The following is a 21,503-nucleotide window of genomic DNA, read 5'->3' as shown; positions in this document are numbered from 1 at the left end:
CTAATTCTGGTTCCACCATTTGTCTGCTGTGTGACCTTGGGCAAGTCAGTTCACTTCTCTGTGCCTCAGTTCCCTCATCTGCAAAATACCTATTCTCTTTCCTACTTAGGCTGTGAGCCCCATGTGGGACCTGGTTAGCTTGTATCTACCCCAACACTTAGTACGGTTCTTGGCACGTAGTGAGCACTAAACAAATACCACAATCGTGAATTAGTATTAGAAAATCCAACCTGATACTAGGTTGTAGCAACAGGATCATGACTTCTAAGAATTAGGAAATAATACTTCGTTATGTTCCGTACTGCTCAGACCCTCATTAGAATCCAGTTTTGGTCACATTCCATTGGAAAAAAAACCCCAGATATCATTTTAAAAATGGGGAGAGAACAAAACGAGGACAAGAAAAGGGACAAAAATGATTCAAGGGATGGAAGACAGGTCATAGGAGGAGCAGCAAAATAATTTGAGAAGAAAAGTTTGAAAGATACCTTAATAATGGTCTGCAAGGATGCTAACCAATTTCTTTTCATGTCACTCAAACCCACCTCTCAGTCCCACGACCGTGGCATTATTCTCAACTCCAGTCTCTTTTTCCACGTCACCCATAAAATCCCCCTGGTTCTTTCTCCACGGCATCTCCAGAATCTGCCCCTTCCTCTGCATCCCAGCTGCCACCGTGCTGGTCCAAGCATTTGACCTATCCTGACTTGACTACTGCGTCACCCTTCTCACAGCTGTCCCCGCCTCTGGTCTCTCCTCCCTCCACTCCTCCTTCCCTCTGCTGCCCAAATCACTTTTCTTAAAACATAATTTGGCATGTCTTCCCAACTCTTCAGAAACCTTCAGTGTTTGCTTATTCCTCGTATCAAGTGGAAAGAACCTCCTGACTGTTGCCTTCAAGGCTCTCAGTCGGCTCTCCCCCCACCATTCTCACTCCCCTCCTGCCACACTCCAGCTTGCCTGCTTTGCTTCCCTCAAGTCAACCTACTTACTGTGTTTCGTTCTTGTCTCTCTCACCACTGACCTCTTGCTCGTGCTCTCATTCTAGCCTGGGACTCCCTCCCTCTTCACATCCTGCAGATCACTGCTATCCCCATCTTAAAGCCCTCCTCAAATCTCACTCATCTCCCATCTCTTATCTCTCTGCCACTTTGGCACTTCCACGACACCTAAGTACTTGGGCACACCATTCCCCCCCATCCCCATCCTTTCCCTCCCATAGTAGCACTGAGGTACACATTTTTAAAGTCTGTTGCTCCTCACTACTTGTAATTTATTTTAGTGCCGCCTTGCTCTTGAGGGCAGGGACCGTGTCTATTAACTCCATTGTGCGCCCCTACTGTGCGCATTCTAGAGGATGCGGTAAGATCAAGACACAGTCCCTCTCCCATGTGGGTATCACTGTCTAAGGGGGAGGGAGAACAGATGTTTAACCCCCATTTTACAGATGAAGAAGTGGAGGCACAGAGAAGTTAAGTGGCTTGCTCAGAATCACGCAGCAGGCAAGTGGTGGAGCTGGGATTAGAACCCAGGTTGGTCTCCTGACTCCCAGGCCTGTGCCCTTTGCACTAGGCTCTGCTGTTTGCAGTCTAGCGATAGTAGTAGTAGATTTATTCGAGTGCCCGTTTGATGCAGAGCACTCTACTAGGCACTTGGGGAAGTCTCTTGACTTTACTGTGCCTCAGTTTCCTCATCTGTAAAACTGGGATTAAACACCCATTCTCCCTCCCACCCCCCTTAGACTGTGAGTCCCACGTGGGACAGAGACTGTCTGATCTGATGGTATTTTCTCTACCCCAACCCTTAACACAGTGCTTGCATATAGGAAGCACTTAATGAATACCACAATTGTTAATTATAATTGGGAATTACAAATTAAAGAACTGGCATGTTCCCTGCCCACAAGGCAGAGACAAACATAAAAATACTTAAAACTCAAGAGGTCAAAATAAATAATTGAGAACATATAATATACATGAGTGCTCAGGAGGGCGTAAGTAAGTACATCGCTGCATTTCTCAAAAACCTTCCATGGTTACTCACTTCTATCCACATCAAGCAGAAACTCTTGGTTTTAAGGCACTCCAAGAGCGCTCTCTCTCTCTCTCTTACCTATCCACTCTTTTTTACCCTATTACACCCTAACTCATGTTCTCCATTTCTCCCAAGCTTACTTCTTTTCTCTGCCTCATGCTCGACTCTTTCACCTCATGCCCTTCCTGCAGTTTAAAACTCCCTCTCTCTTTAAGTTGCCCAGATCTAATCTCTTCCCATCTTTAACTCTCTTCTGAAATCTTAACTCCTCCATTTAAGTTTTTTTCTCCCTAGGTCACATCCTCTCAACAGTCTAGAGGAGGCACTTAAGCTCAACACACAGCTCCTCTCCCATTTGGGTCTCGCCGCTGCCTAAGGGGAAGGGAGGGCAAGATGGCCTGGGAGTCTGAAGGATCTGGGTTCTAATCCCAGCTCCGCCACTTGTCTGCTGTGTGACCTTGGGCAAGTCACGTCACTACTCTGTGCTTCGGTTACCTCATCTGTCAAGGGGATTAAGAGTGTGAGCCCCATGTGGAACAAAGACTGTGTCCAACTTGACCACCTTGTATCTCCCCCAGCTCTTAGTACCAGGCCTGGCTCGTAGTAAGTGCATAACAGTTACCATAAAAAAGTCATCTCAACATTTTTGCATCATCTCAATATTTAATGCTCTCACAACTTCCCCTAGCACTTTTGTGCGTAAGCATTTACAAACTCTACTATTTGCCCATTTCTTCCTCCTATCTGTCAATTATTTTGTGTCTCTGTCCGCTATTTAAATTGTCAGCTCCTTGAGGGCAGGCATGATGTCTTCCACCTCTATTGTAGCCTCCCAAGCACTCGATACACTTCTCTGCACACAGGTGGTCAAGAAGTACGATGGAGTGAATAGCTGGATGCTTGAATGGGAACCTTGGGGAAGGGTCTCATGCCACTAATTTATTTCCTTTGGCTAGACCCTGCTGCCTTCCCCGATGCCCTACACCTTCAGTGGAGTCACCGAACCACAATTTACAATCTGCTGAGGTAAGGGGAGGATAAATGTAAGTTCACTGTGGGCAGGGAATGTTGTTTGTTGTAACGTACTTTCCCAAGCACTTAGTACAGTGCTCTGCACACAGTAAGCTCTCAATAAATAAGACGGAATGAATGAAATTTGGGCATGCTCCCTCCTCATGTTGCTCTTGCTGCTTCTGCCTCTCCTCTGTAATTCACCTGTATCTAGGGCAAACCCCATGGGCTGAGCCACCCACACTGGAAAGAGCTTCACCTAAACCTTTTCCATTTTCTGAACTTTCCTATACAGACTTTGATTCAGATCCTCAGCCACACTGTAGGCCTTGTTCCCTTTCTCTTCCCTGTCCTGGTCAGCCCGATGTTTACCTCCGTTTGAATCACCCTCGGCTATGTGACATGAATCGATTGACACTTTGAGCCTTTCAAAAGAGATGCATTGTACTACTTCGGCAGATGGGAATTTTTTTCTAGGGAAGCAAGGACTTGTATTTCTAGTTTTATTTTATTTTCTCCTTTCAGCTTTAAAAAGCTTGAAGATTTCTTGATCAATTTTGCTGTGGATGCTTGTAAGTGGTGGTGGCATAGATGATTGCATATGGATTTCCATGAACTCTAAGGTGGTGTTCAAGGAGCTATTTTGTTTGAATTTTTTCCAAGCATTACCTCTGCTTTTCTGTTTGTGTGGAAGGAGAGCTTTTAAAATGATCCCTCTGCTTTGATGTGCCTGCTCTTAGAATCTTGCAGGGCTGCAGATGCAGGCACTTCTTCCCCTTCTTCCTCTTGAGTGACAGAGAGGGTGGTGTTATTATTAACGCCATCAACGTTATTGATGGGATGAGTTAGGAGGAAGAAAGGATTTGGGAGAGAAGATGGGGAAGTCAGTTTTGGGCAGATTGAAGAATGCCCCGATTAGACTGTGAGCCCGTCACTGGGCAGGGATTGTCTCTATCCGTTGCCGAATTGTCCATTCTGAGCGCTTAGTACAGTGCTCTGCACATTGTAAGCACTCAATAAATATGATTGAATGAATGAATTGAATGAATATTGGTGAAGATGTACTGGATGTTTCCTTTCCTCCCCATCCAAACTGCTACCGCGTTAATCCAAGCATTTATCGTACCCGGCCTTGATCACTGCTGACCTCCCTGCCTCCTGTCTCTCCCCTCTCCAGTCCATACTTCGCTCTGCCTCCCGGATCATTTTTCTACAAAAATGTTCAGTCCATGTTTCCCCACTCCTCGAGAACCTCCAGTGGTTGCCCATCCACCTCTGCACCAGACAGAAACTCCTTACCATCGGCGTTAAAGCACTCAATCACCTTGCCACCTCCTCCCCTCCTACCCCTTTCTGCCCCCTCCTACTTCACCTCGCTACTCTCTGACTCCAACCCAGCCCGCACACTTCGCTCCTCTAATGCCAACCTACTCACTGTACCTCGATGTCATCTATCTCGCCGCTGACCCTTTGCCCGTGTCCCGCCTCTGGCCTCTGGCTCTCCCTCTTATAGCTGACAGTTGCTCTCCTCACCTTCAAAGCTTTATCGAAGGCACATCTCCTCCAAAAGGCCTTCCCTAACTAAACCCTCACTTCCTCTTTTCCCACTCCTTTCTGCATCGCCCCGACTTGCTCCCTTTATTCACCATCCTCGCCCCCAGCCGCAAAACACTTATTTATGTACATATTCATAATTTATTTTTGCATATTGATGTCTCTCTACCCCTCTAGAATGTAAGCTTATTGTGGGCAGGGAATGTGCCTGTTATATCAGGGAATGTGCCTGTTATATTGTTGCATTGTACTCTCCCAAGCACTTAGCACAATGCCCTGCACACAGTAAGTGCTCAATAAATGCAATTGATTGATTGGAGGCAGGGGAATCCTGAGATTTGCAGAAAAGAAGAGAGGTCAGGGCTAGTGAGGTAGATTTGGGACTCATCCACATAGCAGTGCCAAAGTGCTTACTGTGTACAGAGTATTTTACTAAGAGCTTGGGAAAGTTTGATAGACCTGATCCTTCAGGCCTTCAGGTAGCTTAGAGTCTAGAGGGGGAAACAGGCATTAAAATAAATTTATACGTAGGGGAGGGAGCAAAGCATGAGGATATGTATGTAAGTGCTGTTAGCTTAGGGTGAATATTAAAGTGCCTAAGAGATGCAGACCCAAGTGCATAGGTGACTTTGTGGGGAAACGAGAGGTTAGTCAGGAAAGGCTTCTTGGAGAAGATAAGCTTTTAGTAGGGCTTTGAAGATGGGGAGAGTAGCGATCTGTTGGATATGAAGGGGAAGGGAATTCGAGGCCAGAGGGAGGATCCGAATTGTACTTTCCAAGCGCTTAGTACAGTGCTCTGCACACGGTAAAGGCTCAGTAAATACGACTGAATCAATTTGGGCAAGGGATTGGTGATGAGGTAAACGAGATCGAGGTACAGTTAGTAGGTTGGCATTAGAGGAGCTAAGTGTGAGGGTTGGGTTGTAGTAGGAAATCAGAGAGGTAAAGGAGGAGGGAGGGGGAGAGCTCAGAGAGTGCCTTAAAGCCAGTGGTAAGGAGTTTCTGTTTGATGCAGAGATGGATGGGTGGCATTCTGTAATTCCCTAACAACATTCTATCTAAAATGCATAGTTCTCATAGGAGAATGGGTGAACAAAAAACATTTACTAATGCACCGATTAAATAGATAATACTGATCTACTGGGAAAAAAAATAGAAGAGAAGTCGAATAAAGTAAGGTCACGGATTCGATATATTATGAAATGGGAAATAATTTAATTAGATGTAAAGAATGGGGAGCAGGTTGGGAACGCTCAATCCAGATGTCTTTTATGGTTTGGTATTGATGCATTTTAATGGACACAGTCGGGCAGTGTGTGTTCCACATGGGGCTCCCAGTCTACGTGGGGGCGGGGGAAACAGGCATCGAATCCCCATTTTGCAGTGAGGCACAGAGAAGTGAGTTGCCCAAGGTCACACAGCAGGCAACTGGCGGAGCGGGATTAGAACCCAGGTCCGCTGACTGCCAGGCCCGTGTTCTTTCCACTAGGCCGCACTGCTCCTCTAATCAATGATTGATTCTTTCAACATCACGTCTTTCTGGATAGAACACAGTGCGAAGTTAAGAGTACGTGATTGCGAACTTGCGTGCAGTGTCAGTCAAGGCATGTGTTTTACAATACAAAATTCCCTTCATGTGTAGTTCAAGAATATTACCCTGACAACTAACTATATGGTGATTTTTCAGAAATTTTGGTGAGACCTTCACTGAGGCCGTCACACCATTTTGCTGACAGCATCTTAAAAAAAATTAGATTCTTCTCATATTCATCTGTATATTCAGTGTTTTGTGCAGCTGCTTCATCCCAATGTGTTTGTACTGCTTTCTGCTTTATCCTTGTTCTTCCTTCCAGGTTTCACTATCTGGAAATCATTTGTGTCTGTCTCCTACATTAAATTGTAGGTTCCGTGAAGGCAGGGGATGTGTGTTTTGCTACTGTTACACTCCCTCAAGTGCTTATTAGGGTGCCTAGCACTCAGGTACTCAGTAAGTATCACTACTCAGTAAATATCACTGATTGATTAAGGAATTTATAATCTAATGGGGAGAGACAGGCAGAATTATTTACAGTAATATCATCAGGAGATAATAGGTAAATATATAATTGAAGGTGCAGATAAATGAAGATATACAGTCATTCAATCATATTTATTGAGTGCTTAGTGTGTGCAGAGCACTGTACTAAGCGCTTGGAAGGCACAATTCGACAAAAGATAGAGACAATCCCTGCCCAACAACGGGCTCACAGTCTAAAAGGGGGAGACAGACAGCAAAACAAAACAAGTAGACAGGCATCAAGACCATCAAAATAGATAAATAGAATCATAGATATATGCACATCATTAATAAAATAGAGTAATAATATATACAAATATACACAAGTGCTATGGGGAGCGGAAAGGGGTAGATTAGAGGGAGGGAGGAGGGGCGGAGGGAAAGGGAGGGCTCAGTCTGGGAAGGCCTCCTGGAGGAGGTGAGCTCTCAGTAATAATAATGAAGGCATTTGTTAAGCACTTACTATGTGCAAAGCACTGTTCTAAGCACTGGTCTTTGAAGAGGGGAAGAGAGTTAGTGTAAATAAGAGCTAAGGCTTATACAGAAGTGCCGGGAGTGGGTTTTAAGTTGATGTACCTAGGTTACTGAGAATTCTTTGGGGGTAGGCTTTTGGGAGTAGAAGGTTTCTTAGGAGATTTTAGGAATTTTATTTATTTTTGGTATAAATCGTCATCGTCAACATATTATGGTATGAATTGTTTTGAATATTCAGGAGATGTCTCCTTTTTAAAGAGGTTTCATCATCAGGAAACCAGATAGATCTTTTTTATGTTCTGACGTGTTTATTTTCAGTCAGAACTAAGAGGCAAATGGCAATGCGTTTTTCACTCGCATAGCCATTTAGCTCCTTTGTGCACTTAGATTCTGATCTGCTGGAATACTGCCATTCCAGTGCTTGATTTTTTTTTCAGAAAAGATTCCTCTTGTCCCGAATTATCCAGCCATTTGGGAAGTGGATAAATGAACTCTGGAAGCCCTCGAATGGAATTTAAATGTGTCTAATGGCATTAAAGTGAAGTACACTAATTTGCTCTGTGGATTAGCATCCTTGTTCTTATGCTGAGCTCTACAAACTGTGAACAACAAAGGAGCAGGACCTTACATTTTGTCTTTCAAAATCCCACATGGGTCGGATAGGGCCTCTCTTCTTATATAACGTCAGCTTTTTTCTTATCCCCAAATTCTGCCTGAGTTTTTGTTCCCGTATCAGTGTCGAGTGGCGTTTGACCGGTCCCTGGGTCGAGTTAAGAAACAAAACAAAATCTGTTATATAATTTGAACTCATCTCCGGTTGGATTTTATGCAGTCATCCGAAGGAAAGTGTTAAAATGGGTGCATGTACATTATAGAATCATATGAAATTTACATATTTAAATATATGTATAGCTACGTAAATATGTAAAAACTCACATTTGGCTCTTCCCTGATCCAGGAGCTTTCCCCTTCGTTTTGGCTCCGGTTTCAGCTGAGCTGAGGAAGCAGAACATTTCAAATCTGCATTTTAGTCTCTTCCTCCCCCTCTTCAATGAGTATTTGTTTTTGTTTGCTGGCTGCTGCTGGCAGCAGAGTGCACATATCTGCTCTGGAGGCAGAGAGCAGCGATTTAAAGGGGCCACTTCCTAGTAGGGTGGCCTTTCAGGCTGGTTTTGAGCCGGTCTGTTCCCTGTCAGATACAGACGCCACACTGGGCGTCTCCGTCTCTGGTATTTTGTATTTTAAGCCCCCGACCTCCTTCCGGCCTGGATCCCGCTGTTGAGCTTCAAGGCTAGGAAGGGGTGCCCGTGTTCAGAGGAACCAGGGGGACTGATCAGGGGGTCCTCTGGAGAAATGCTTTAGGTTCCACCAAGTGTTCTGTATGAGGTCATGACACTTCACCGTGTGCCCGGCTCACATGCGTTTAAGGTGACGTGCGTCTGGGTGTCTGGTGTGGACAAGTGTTGTCACTAGTAACCCTACTTACCAGGCCTGCCCTGGGCTCATTGAAAAAAACAAACAAGCAAAACCACTTTCTGGGCAGGCTGGACCTTTCATTTTAATGTACGTGTCGAACTGGGCTTTCAGTTTAGGTGCGAGTAAGGCACTCGATTCAGGGATCATAACTGTATTTTACCTAAGCAGTAAGTAATTTGGCATGTGCGTAAATTAATCCAGTAAAGGAAATCAGTTCTGAAACGTTTTTTAAACAGTTGCACTTTGTTTATTTCCATAAATGTGTTTCAGCTGAGAGATGTATGTGTTGTGGGAAAATGAAGAAAAGCAGGCAAATGACTAACAGCAGACTCTGGCGTTTATCTCTTGCTTCTGGTACTTACCGCTTCCTCGGTGGAAGAACATCCTCGCAAGGATGTTGGGATCCTGGATGATGACAGCACAGTTGAATCTTTCAAAAACCGGACTAGAATGTGAAATGAATAAATTATAGCGTAGGGAAATCACTTTGGTTTTAGAGAGTTCAAAATACCTATAAGTCTTTGCAAAATTTAGCTTACAGATCATTACTAAATATGATGAATACATCAGTCTTTATCAAGCGTGCCTTTAGAAAATCTCATAATATGATTGAGGTGTACAACCCTGTAACTGAGGTGATGAGGGAAGACTTTTCTGAAGAGTCTGTGGACTTTTCCTATTTTCCCCCCACACGTATCTAGAGCCAGGCCCGAAGAACAAAATGAAGGTCGAAGGGAAAGGTATGAACGTAACGAAGGAAATGACTTACCTTTTTCTATCCTTCTATTGTCCGTATCTGGGTTGGAGCTGAACCTTCATCTCCATTCGACCCCATAGTTCCACCTCTCCATTTCTGTCTCCTGTACTGGGAAATTGGGGGCATGAGGAATCACACTTCCAAAAGGACCCCTTTTACCAGGCTGGATGAACCCTGAGGTTTTTCTCATTTCCTCTTCTTTCACCACCTATAATGGTCCTTGCCCTAACCTGCACCTTCTGGATGTCAGCGAGGACCTCAGTGATTTGTACGGGGCATTCGGTTCTTCCATTTTGTGTGTTTTCATTTACTGTTTTGGACAGAATGCCAATCAGGGAGCATGTGTCTTTGGCAGTGTGGCCTAGAGGAAGGAGCATGGGCTTGGGAGTCAGAGGACCTGGGTGCTAATCCCGGCTCCGCCACTCGTCTGCTGTGTGCCTTTGGGCAAGTCATCTCACTTCTCTGGGCTTCAGTTCCCTCATCTGCAAAATGAGGATTCAGTCCTGTTCTCCCTCCTACGTAGACTGCGAGCCCCATGTGGGACCTGATTATCTTTTATCTACCCCAGTGCTTAGTACAGTGCTTGGCACATAGTAAACACTTAACAAATATCACAATCGTGATGATGACGACGATGGTGATTTCTGGATAGAAAACTGAGTGCTGTCCGAAGAAACGGTTGTGTACACGCAGGCAGCATCAGTTCAAGGAACACATACTATAATGCCAGCTTTCCTCAAGGTGAGATTTGTCAAGAGCCTAATCCCCATGTTACAAGAGGACTGAGTGTATATGGGAGTGTCTCACTCAAGAATGGCGTATAAACAAGACGAGGACAAAACAGCCGTCTCCTGCTAAGGAGGGCATGCTGCTATGGCTTAGTCCACGGCTTCAGGCTGCACTTCCAGTACCACCCCTAGTCGTAGGCACTGTCTTCTTCCCTTTATCAAATAATAATAAATAAAAGACCGTGCTCTAAATAACGTGTGCACCCGTGCTCTAAAAATTCTCTTTGCCGTCGATGTTGGAGTTAGTAGATGGGGTTCCTTGTGCCAACAGAGCTCTGGTAATATTCCTGTGGAATTCCTTGCAAGTATCTTTGTTCTCCAGGACTCTAATGTTGAGTCATCCTGGTGGTTTGGAGGCCCCCCTTTTTTTTTTAACCACGTCACCATCAACTTGGAGGGTATCAAACCATAGGTCCCACTGGGGTACAATTGCTTCTGTATTTCAATCGATCAACCAGACCATCAGTGGTATTTATTGAGCGCTTACTGTGTGCAGGGCACTGTATTAAGCCCTTGGGAGAGTACGGTAGAGTAGAGTCGGTAGACACGATCCCTACCCACAAGGAGTTTACAGCCCAAGTATCTACACAGTTTTGGTAGATCTTATGAAAGCATTTAATGATAGTAACCATGGTATTTAAGTGTTTACTATGTGTCAAGCACCATGGTAGATATGAGCTAATCAGGCTGGACACAGTCCCTATCCTACATGGGGCTCCCATTCACAGATGAGGTAACTGAGACAAAGAGAAGTTAAGTGACCTGCCCAAGGTCACAGCAGACAAGTTGCAGAGCTGGGATTAGAACCCATTACAGGTGTACTCGAGGAGCCTTATGTAATGTGATCCTCGAATAGGTGGGTAATTTGTGCACCGTCATGTTATGGGATATGCTTTCCCGTAGGCTTAAATGTAATTTGTTCGGTTCCTGTTCCAGAACGAGCCCTGACATGACATCTGAGCTCAACGGGTAATTACAAAGTACATTCTAGATCACTCTCTGCCAGCCCCTTCCCCTTGTCCCTTCCTCTGCACTATTTTTAGGAACTTTCTTGCCTGCTCTTTAATCAGTCAGTCGTATTTATTAAGCACTTACTGTGAACAGAGCACTGTACCTAGTGCTTGGGAGAGTACAGTATAACAGATGTAATAGTATTTATTAAGCGCTGACTGTGTGCAGTGACTTCTTTTAGTGTGTTGGGAAAGGTATAATAAATTTGAAACTTACCACTGATGTTTTATATAGAACGATATGACTCATGGATACCCACTTGGAGGAGATGGTTGAGGTGACTTTTTTTTTTTTACTTCCCATCAGTCAGTAGGAGAAGCAGCGTGGCTTAATGGCTAGAGTGCGGGCTTGGGAGTCAAAGGACCTGGATTCTTATCCCGGCTCTGCCACTTGTCTCTGTGTGACTTTGGGCAAGCCACTGCACTTATCTGAGCCTCAGTTCCCTCCTCTGTAAAACGGGATGAAGACTGTGAACCCCCATGTGGAACATGGACTGGCTCCAACTTGATTAGCTTGTGTCTACCCCAAGGCTCAGTACAGTTCCTGGCGCATAGTAAGCGCTGAACAGATACCATAATACAATCAATTAATAGTGTTTATTGAGTGTTCACTCTGAGCAGAGCACAGTATCTAGCACTTGGGAGAGAACAGTAGCATTAGTAGCCTCGATCCCTGCCCTCAAGAAGCTTACAATCAACGGGGCAAACAGATACTAAAAGAAATTACAGGTAAGGGGAAGCAACAGAATTTAAATCCACCCTGGATTCAGACCGTGGGGACAAAGACACACACTTTTGGTGTAGGATGAACAGGGGAGAGTAGCCAGGCCCTAATAAGTACTGTTACTACTACCTGCTCTTTACCATCTGTCTGGGAGGGGAGGCTAGAAAACTAGAGCCATCAGCAAAACAGCTTTGGATCAGGCGTGACCACTCCTCTAGTGACAGACCTGACACAAAAATGGAGCTCGTGAGTGGGGTCAGGTGGTGAAGTGGGAGTGAGGCAGGGGTCGGAACTAGACGTTGGAGCTGTGGGGAAAGCAAGAGCTTGTCTCTTACTGTCTCTCTCTGCTTGCCTGTCGTTCTCCCCGATTTTCCGTGCCTAGCTCTGTCTCCCCATGCCTTCCCATCTCTTCTCCAGGCCTGTCTCTCTTTTTTTTTTCCCCAGGTCTGTCTCTGGCCCTGGTCTCTGTGGCTCTTGGACTGCAGTCTTTGGCTTCGAAGCTTCTCCAGGCGCATCCCTAGTTGTGTCTCCAGCAGTGGCCAATCCTAGTTGAAAAGTTTTGCTTTGTTTTTAAATTCAAACATTAAACCAAGTTTTAACCTAAGGGGAGGTATAAACAAATACAGTGTGGGTAGGTAAGTATAGCAAAGAAAGCATGTGCTGATTGGCATCAGGGCAGTGACTAAATAAGCCAGATTTGGGAAGGGGATAAAATGTAACTCAGCCAGTGCTAGTGCATGGGTTTATAGGCTGGGATTGTTTAGTCACATCATGTGGCTGGTTCAGCCCCAGTAATGATCAGATACATCTGAAACATTTCCACTATCTAAATGACTTGTAGTTGGAGAAGAAAGGGTAACCATGGTGTTTTAGAATTGTATTGTGGTGGTGTTTTTTTTAAAATGGTATTTGTTAAGCACTTACTATGTGCCAGGCACTGCCTAATGGAAAAAGCACGGGCCTGGGAGTTAGAGGTCCTGGGTTCTAACCCCAGCTCTGCCACATGACTGCTGTGTGACCTTGAGCAAGTGACTTCACTTCTCTTTGCCTCAGTTACCTCATCTTTAAAATGGGGATCAAGATTGTGAGCCTTGTGTGTCCAACCTGACTACCTTGTATGTACCTTAGCACTTAGAAGAGTGCTTAGCACATAGTAAGTGCTTAACAAATGCCACAATTATTATTGTTATTATCACTAAGCACTGGTACATAGTAATCAGGTTGGACACAGTCCTCGTCCCACTTGGGGCTCACGCTCTTAATCCCCATTTTCAGATGGTCATAGGTTCTAATCCTGGCTCCGCCTCTTGTCTACTGTCTGACCTTGAGCAAGTGACTTCACTTCTCTGGGCCTCATTTACCTCATCTGTAAAATGGGGATTAAGACTGTGAGTCCCACGTGGGACAGGGACTACGTCCCCCACAATTTGCCTGTATCCACCCCAGTGCTTAGTACAGTGCCTGGCACATAGTAAGCACTTAACAAATACCATTATTATTATCATTATTATGTAGCTTATGATCTAGAAAGTATTGAATTTACAGGATTTCCCTTTACATTTTCCACCTAAGTGACCTAGCTTGGAAACTTAGCTATCATCATCATCAATTTTCCTGCCTTAAAGCAAGGCTACACATAAACCATCCTAGGTTGACAATAGCTGGTGTAATTTTTTTTTTTTTACTGAAGCCTCAGTATCCTGTGATTCTTTTAACCTTCCACGTGGATCTTAGAAACTCTGAGCTTTGTGCTACGTGTATGACACTTGCAATGTGCTCTTGTCGATACTCATAACTACTTCAGCATCTCAAAGATCGGTCATCTTCAATCCTCACAAAGAGGAGAATCAACACAAAAATATTCAAGTGGAACACAGTGTTTCATAAATAAGGACAAATTTTCCCTGTTAAGCTCCCTTAGATAAGAAGATCTAAAAATGAGCAGTATCTCATTAACCTGCACAGTGTGCTGAGATTAGTGATTTTAGAGCTGAAGAAGAGCCAGGTGGTGGAGCCTGCGATTATATTAATAGTTAGGGGTTCCTAGGTGCCCGATTCTCAGATTGATGAGCACTATTGAGTTCAGTCCATCGACAGTATTTATTGCATGCTCACTGTGTGCAGGACATTGTACGAAGCGCTCGGAAGTGTACAGTAGACCCGATCCTTGCCCCAGAGGATCTTAGAATCTGGATTACAATCTATATCGGCCTGTCTCAATATTTTTTGGTTGTGGCAGTACCCACCGTAGGACAAAAAGTTGTTGGGCACATATTTCCACTTTCTACTGTCATTGCCAGAAGCCAGTAGGAGTAGGTGGGTGGGGTGAGCTTGTAGATTGAGGAAGTAAAGGTTTGGATTCAGGGCAACAATTTGGGGCACACATCTCTCCATATCACACCCCAAAGTTATCAGGGCCCACTGCAGTGGTTCCAAAGTCATGCACCCGTACCAGGCATCCCAGTCGATCGCCTATAATCTACGGTCCCTCAAGGAAAGAGATGTTATTAACAAGAAGTAGTTTAAAGTACGGTATAACTTTACCGTAGATTTGGCTTAGTGGAAAGAGCACTGGCCTGGGAGTCAGAGGATGTGGGTTCTAATCCTGGCTCCGCCATTTGTCTGCTTTGTGACCTTGGGAAAGTCACAACTTCTCTGTGTCTCAGTTACCTCATCTGGAAAATGGGGATGAAGACTGTGAGCCCCACGTGGGACAACTTGATTACCTTGTATCTACCCCAGCGCTTAGAACAGTGTTTGGCATATAGTAAGCACTTAACATGTACCATTATTATTATGATTATTTACACAAAGGGTTAGCTTAGATTCTCGGATCTGTTTTTTTTTTAAAAGAACCCCCTTCTTGTCTCGGAAGCAGCATGGCATAAATGAAGGAACTTCCATGAGTTGCTTGATTCATCCTGACTGACGTGGCCCACCTAAGCAGCAGCCCACTGAGATTTCCCCAGTATTCGGCACAAGCATTAGGGTCTCACCGTTTCCAACTCGTCTCGCCTCCAGCCAATGACCATTCCTCCTCCTCCTCCTCCTCCTACTGGACCTCAGCGACGAATCAATCAGTGGTATTTATCGAGTGCTTACTGTGTGCAGAGCACTGGACTGAGAGCTTGGGAGAGTACAGTACAAGAGAATTAGCTGGCACGTTCTCTGCCCATAACAAATAAACCCACATAAACCTGGGCTCTCAGTGTGCTGGAGAGAAAGCACGTACCCTGAGTCGATGCCAGAGGATTCATTTCTTGGAATAATAATAGATCTTTATGACAAAAGGAAAAAAAGATCACCTTTAAGCTATATGAGAGGTTTTTGTTTCAAAAGCCTTTTGTAATAGACAGCGAACCCAGATAAAGTAACTGTTTGTAAAGTGTTCATTTATATCCTGGAGGCTCTCACCTTCAATAAGAAAAATTTCAGAGGTCAAACGGACTTTTTAAAAAACTCTTCCAGAGCATATTTAAAGGAGAGTAGTGGGGACTCTGAGGTGGGAAGGAATGGTGGGTGGGTGTGAAACTGACAGGCAAACAAATGAGAGATGTGAAAGTTGTAGGTTTGGAGAGGGACAGATTCAATGGGTGGATGTAGGGTAGGTTCTCCTAGAAACTATAAATCCAAGTATTGAATTAACAGTGCATAAGCAGATTTTTCTCCTCCCTCACCGACCTGAGAAAAGATTGAGGTATCATAAATGCATAATAATAGTAATTGTGGTATTGCTTAAGCATTTACTATGCATCAGGCACTGTACTGAGTGCTAGGGTGGATAGAAGCAAATCGGGTTGGACACAGTCCCTGTCCCACATGGGGCTCCCAGTCTCAATCCCCATTTTACTGATGAGTTATCAGGCACAGAGAAGTGAAGTGACTTGCCCCAGGTCACGCAGCAGCCATGTGGCAGAGCCAAGAATAGCACCCTTGACCTTCTGACTTCCAGTCCTGTGTTCTATCCACTGTGCCGTGCCGATTCTCTTGGCAAATCTTTTGGGTTTTCTGCCAGTAGAGGAGTATTCTCCCTCAGGCCTAGTGGAGCATCTTTGAACTTAACCTCTGTGCTACAGCAGTTCCTGAGCTATGCCACCCAGTTTGGGGAGGAACGGAACCATTGAGAGAATTAGGGCTGTTCTGCTGGAACTGTCCTTAAGCCAGATTCTATCTCACAGGTCTACCTGCAGAATTTCAGTGCTTAGGAAGGAACTTTTAAAGGTACTGCAGAGCCAGGGGAGTGACTATAGTGGTGACTGGGTCATTCTCTGAGAAAGGGATGAAGGGAGGATGAACTCTTTGCATCCTACAGAGCTCAGGAAGGAGAGTGGGGCCCAATACTTATTCTTCTTCCCTTCATTTTCAATGCTTTATAATGATAATAGAGAGTGGAGGAGAGAAGGGAGAAGAACTAAGATCCGGGAAAAAAGGGAAGATGTTAAAAATGGGTACAAAAAGATCGCTTTGGGGCTAGTCCAGCAGTTTAGCAATAGTGCAGCATGCTGCCAACCTGGAGACGTACGTTCCGGAAAAAAAAAACCAAAACTGGATTTCAGGTCCAGGGCTCTTGGGATTGACCCTCTGCTGCAGTTGTATTTGATTCCCTCTAGACTGTGAGCCCGTTGTGGGCAGGGATTGTCTCTCTTCATTGCTGTATTATACTCTGCAAGCACTTAGTATTGTGCTCTGCACACAGTAAGCGCCCAATAAATATGATTGAATGAATTTCTGACTCTGGGTTTCAGTGAATTGGCCAGTCTGCTGGCCCGGTTAGAGGAAAGGCACTTCTAGGGATAGGTGCCCACCCCACGGGGCAGTGGAAATGATGGCCCTGACAACTTTCTCAGCTGGACTTCCAGACTTGCTCATCCCAGGTCGCTGGCAAGGCTTGAATGTTTCCAACTGGGACTGAAAAGACCCAAAATGGTAGCTTTCTGACCTACTGTAAACTCTTTTCTCCTCTTCCTCAGTCTGCATCCTCCCCTAAAATCTCTACCCCCTTCTTACCCCTATGCCCAATGTGAAAAGTTGACACTTCTTCTAGGTCAAAATTAATTTCAAAGAAGGGATTTTTAACCAGTATTAGTTGGGAAATTTAAAAAATTGTGGCTGCATAATGAAGTGACTGTATATTAGGTTTGTCTGGACTCAGCAGGCCAGACAAATTTCCACGATACCAGATCACTGGGCAGAGCTTCTAATAGATTGATGATGGATACAATGGATGATGCCACTGGCCTGGTGGAAGGAACACCAACCTGGGAGTCAGAAGACCTGGGTTTTAATCCTGGCTCTGCTACTTGCCTGCTGTGTGACCGAGGGCAAGTCACTTAACTTCTCTGGCCCTCAGCTTCCTCATCTGTAAAGTGGGGATTCCATGTCTGTTCTGAGTTCTACCTAGACCACAAGCCGCATGTGGGACAGGGACTGTGACCAATTTGATTAATTTGTACCTACCAGTGTTTGACACAGAACTCTTATAATGGCTGGAAGATCTAGAAATAGGAGTGGTTAGAGAGTGCTTAAATACCACGATTATTATTCATATTATTATGAATGATAATCATAATAAATTAGGGATGAGGGCAGAGGTGAACAACCAATCCTTTCCTTTAGTCCCCTGAGAAGTCCACAATTTCCCGCAGGCCATTGAAAATGTTCAATGGTAAATGGAGCAGATAGACCCTATGACAGGCTAAAATATTTCAAGAAAGAACTGTTAAAGCAAGAAGAGATTCTAGTGTCGTTCACAATCTGATTTGATGTCATGTAGTTTTCCTGGAACTCTTATAATGGCTGGGAGATCTAAGGGAAACCTAGAAATAGAAGTGGTTATAAAGAGTCATTGATCCTTCCTGAAACTCTTTTTCAGACTGCCATTTCCTATGGGGCAGCATCTCCTTGGAGGAATACAAGGATCCAGATGTGTAATGGGTAGGAGATGGAAAAAGAGGTTTGGGGTGGAGGCAACCAGAGTACTTGCCCCAGAGCCCCTGAGGAATTGGGGCCCCAACTTTTCTGATTGGAAAGTGGGTGGGAAAAGAAGGATGAGATTAGAGATAGTTCATAATCACATCCCGCCATAGTGGTTGCCGGCTCCCCAAGAATTTCTGGAGCGATAAGTCCCAGAAATACAGCATACATGTAATAGTAGTACTGGTATTTTTTAAGTGCTTACTGCGTGCCCAGCACTCTGCTAAAGTGCTGGGAAAAAAAGTACACGAGTGAGAAAAAGGCACACTCTCTTGCCCCCAAGGGGCTCTCTCAGTCTAAGATTAATTTGGGAGAGGGGATTGGGGGCTGGCAACAGACATGTAGGGAAAGATGGTAATTTAAAAATATGACAGATGAGGACAACAGTAAAGACAAGAGCAGTGAGGCATTGTGGGTAGAGGAGTAGGGTTTACAAGTGCTCCTGGATTTAATGTTTTTGGAAGCAGAAGAATGTCAGGGGAGATATTTCTAGGGCTGGTCTGGATCTACAGTTGCAGACAGCATTGGTTGACTCTTTCTTGGCAGTTTAAAAAAGTTAAAACAGACCAGTCCTGTGATGACACTCATCTCAGACCCCACTCCATCCTAGCTCTGAATCTTATGGGAGCTTGAAGGTGCACCTCAGTATGTAGTTTGCTATTTTCCTCCTTTTTTTGGTAGAACGTCCATCTCAGAATTCTCCCGAGTAAAAATTCACGTAATGAATGCCTCAGCAGAGAATTTTGGATGATGTAAGACTTTTCTCCATAGATAGAATCAAATCCTTCCTGTGATGGTTTCTATTGTGGCTGTGGTATTTCTCCTCACTCTCGACAGTAAAGAGCTTGAATTGATCAGCCTTTGTCCTTGTGCAATTCCGGTTATGTAACTTTTCTTGGCAGCCCTACTCCCTGGGTGTTTGACTTCTATTCCGGAAGGTATTGCATTAGAATTCATCCCAACATAATTGGTCAAAAATGAACATAAAAAAGAATGTCTGGCAGAATCGCCAGTTGATGTAACAAAATTAGGGTTAGGTTGGGGGAAACCAACAAACCCAAGGGCCCTATTAGAATTCAGAAGAGATAATGGACAGCAGGAGAATTGATGCTACAAATGTCTAGGGAATTGTTTGACTCAGTCTGCATTCACAACCTCTGCTTTTACAATAAATGAAACCAAAAAAAGCTGGAAGTCATTGAGTAGCAAGAAACTGAGTTTCTACATTATTTCTCTACCTTGTCAGTTACTTTTGCATTTTCTGAAAGTATGATCTGTTGCCTGGCCCTTTTTTTTTAATCATTTGGGAGGGTTTTTTGGGATTTTGTGGCAGTGTCGTGGAGGATAAAAGGTATATCGTCTATTTTTCATTTGCCCCACCCAATCTTTTGGATATCTGTAAAGGAGAAAAGAGCAGAAGGAAAGAGAAACTTTCCTTTTATGTACTGAGTTTCCTGGTTAGTGGATCCCAAGTAATTTTTTTCATAGATTTTTCTGGATCTTTCTTTCTCCATAATTTTATTGAGAATAAACCATAAAGTACTATGAGATTGTAATTCACACCAAGGATTTACTTTTACCAAAGACTTCAGCAGCATGTTTAAAGTCATTATAATTGAGGTGAGGTTTAAGACTGTGGGAATATGATTTTTGAAAAATATTTCTCCCTTTAAATATTTCATATGTATATATATGTTATATATAGGCTTTTAGCATACTCTTTATCCATTGGAAACAAAGATTCTTTTCAGGCCCTGTCTTTCCTAGACCAATAACTCACTTCTGAGCCTGAAGTCACTTGTTTGACCTTAGTGTCTGTAGAGCCCGAGGAAGTTATTTCTTGCCAGGTCTTAATAGTGTTTGAATAACACCTCTGAACTGTGCATGTCTACATTGCCAAAGCGAATTGTCAGAAATATTTGGGTCGATCAATCAGTAATATTTATTGAGTACTTACTCTGTACCAGGCATTAAACTAAGTGCATGGGACAGTATAGTACAGTTAGTCGACATGATCCCTGTCCTCAAGGATCTTATCACCACCAGAGTGTGTTGACCCCAACGATTAGATTATTGTTAGGGGGAAGAGAATATGGTTTTTAACTGTCAAGATTCCCCAATTAACATTGGTGCTATTTTCCTAGTGTACAGGAAAGAAGATATTATCTCCAAACTGCTTATTATAATTCTTCACTTGCAAAATGCACAATAAAGGGCAGAAAATCCCATGAGAAGCAGTGTTGCCTAGTGGATAGAGCCCAGACCTAGGCGTCAGAAAGACCTGGGTTCTAATCCCGGCTCCACCATTTGTCTGCTGTGTGACCTAAGCGCTTAGTACAGTGCTCTGCACAGAATAAGCGCTCAATAAATACGATTGAATGAATGAAATCACTTCAATTCTCTGGGCCTCACTTACCTCATCTTTAAAATGAGGATTAGGACTGTGAGCCCCATGTGGGACATGGATCGAGTCCAACCTGATTAGCTTGTTATCTGCCCCAGCGCTGGGTACAGTGCCTGGCATATAGTAAGTGCTTAACAAATGCCATTAAAAAAAATACAAATGAGTCAGCAAATTCCATATTTATCCTTTGTTCTCTTTGGCAGGAAGAGCTGGGTCTGTTATTCTCGGGGAGCCTTGAGCTCGCACCCAGAAGCCTGGAACCTAGTAAGGGCTTAGTGCAGTGTTCTGCACCCACTAAGCCCTCAATAAATACTGTCGATTGATTGCTCGACAGTACCGGTTGGAGTCCTCAATAGGTAAGATCTGTTCGCAAACATGAAGTAAGGATGGCTTATTGGATCTTAGTTGGATCACTAAAGCACTCACTCTAGTGATCAGGCAGGACTCCAGACAAGCTCAGATAGCCCCCATAATCCTCGAAGCCTCCGCCCGGGACACAGGAATTCCTTGCCCCTGCATCGGCGAATGATTAAACGAGCCGGAATATAGGGTTGTCTCTTTCAAGATTGCCGTGATTGATGGTCTATACCCACTTTTTTTAATCGCCTCATGTTCAACTGAAGTCTCTCCTGCCGTAGTTACCTACATTTGAATTATTTTCTTTTTTCTTCCAGGTGAAGCAGAAAGAGCTCAAGCTTTCATATGCAACAAAAGTTGAAGGCTGAGATCCTGTGCACTTTGGGCAAAAGCTGGTGCATTGACCATTTTGGGTAACTACATCCTGAAAACAGCAGTTCTGTGTTGGGTTTTTTGTTTTTTTTTAAAACCCTAATCTACAGGACACAGACTCTGAGATCTGGCCGATAAGCAGTGCTCGTGATCATCTTAGATGTGTCGTTAGAGGAGGTGTCTTCTATCTATAGGGTGTGTTTCCTGGTTTCCTAGATTTACTGACAATCAGGACAATCAAAAGCTTTCTCTTTGAGGCTAACAGCCCTGAATTATCCTACCTATGACTTAGGCACTTGTTTATGTGACTATAAATAGTCTTTTCCAAAGACCAACTTTTCACTGTGCTTTTGGAAGAAGTTGATTTGGGCATCTTAATCTGAAAGTAGAAAAATATGTGGTTCAAAACTGAGCATCAGAGCAATTTTGAAAGCTGCTTAGAGAGAACATGATTGCCAAATCATGCATTGTTTTTCTCCAAATAAATATGCCCTGAGATTCTAGTTCTCTATG

General features: G+C 44.1%; 1 protein-coding gene across 11 annotated transcripts in view; it reads left to right on the top strand.

Moving 5' to 3' along the window:
- Positions 1-21,503, top strand: part of JAK2 (Janus kinase 2) — a 176,188-nt gene that overhangs the window by 12,193 nt on the left and 142,492 nt on the right. For 10 of the 11 annotated variants that reach the window (XM_029056389.1, XM_029056386.1, XM_029056385.2 and 7 more), the window contains one exon: positions 20,936-21,031. The gene's annotated coding sequence lies outside the window, so the exon portion shown is untranslated. Of the gene's footprint in view, positions 1-20,935; positions 21,032-21,073; positions 21,186-21,503 lie in introns of those variants that run through there. The other variant, XM_029056391.2, reaches the window with a different exon arrangement.

This window comes from Ornithorhynchus anatinus, chromosome X5 (assembly GCF_004115215.2).
Source record: "Ornithorhynchus anatinus isolate Pmale09 chromosome X5, mOrnAna1.pri.v4, whole genome shotgun sequence".
Lineage (NCBI taxonomy): Eukaryota > Metazoa > Chordata > Mammalia > Monotremata > Ornithorhynchidae > Ornithorhynchus > Ornithorhynchus anatinus.
The sequence above is the reverse complement of the archived record's forward strand: the minus strand, read 5'-3'. Positions and strand labels throughout refer to the sequence as shown.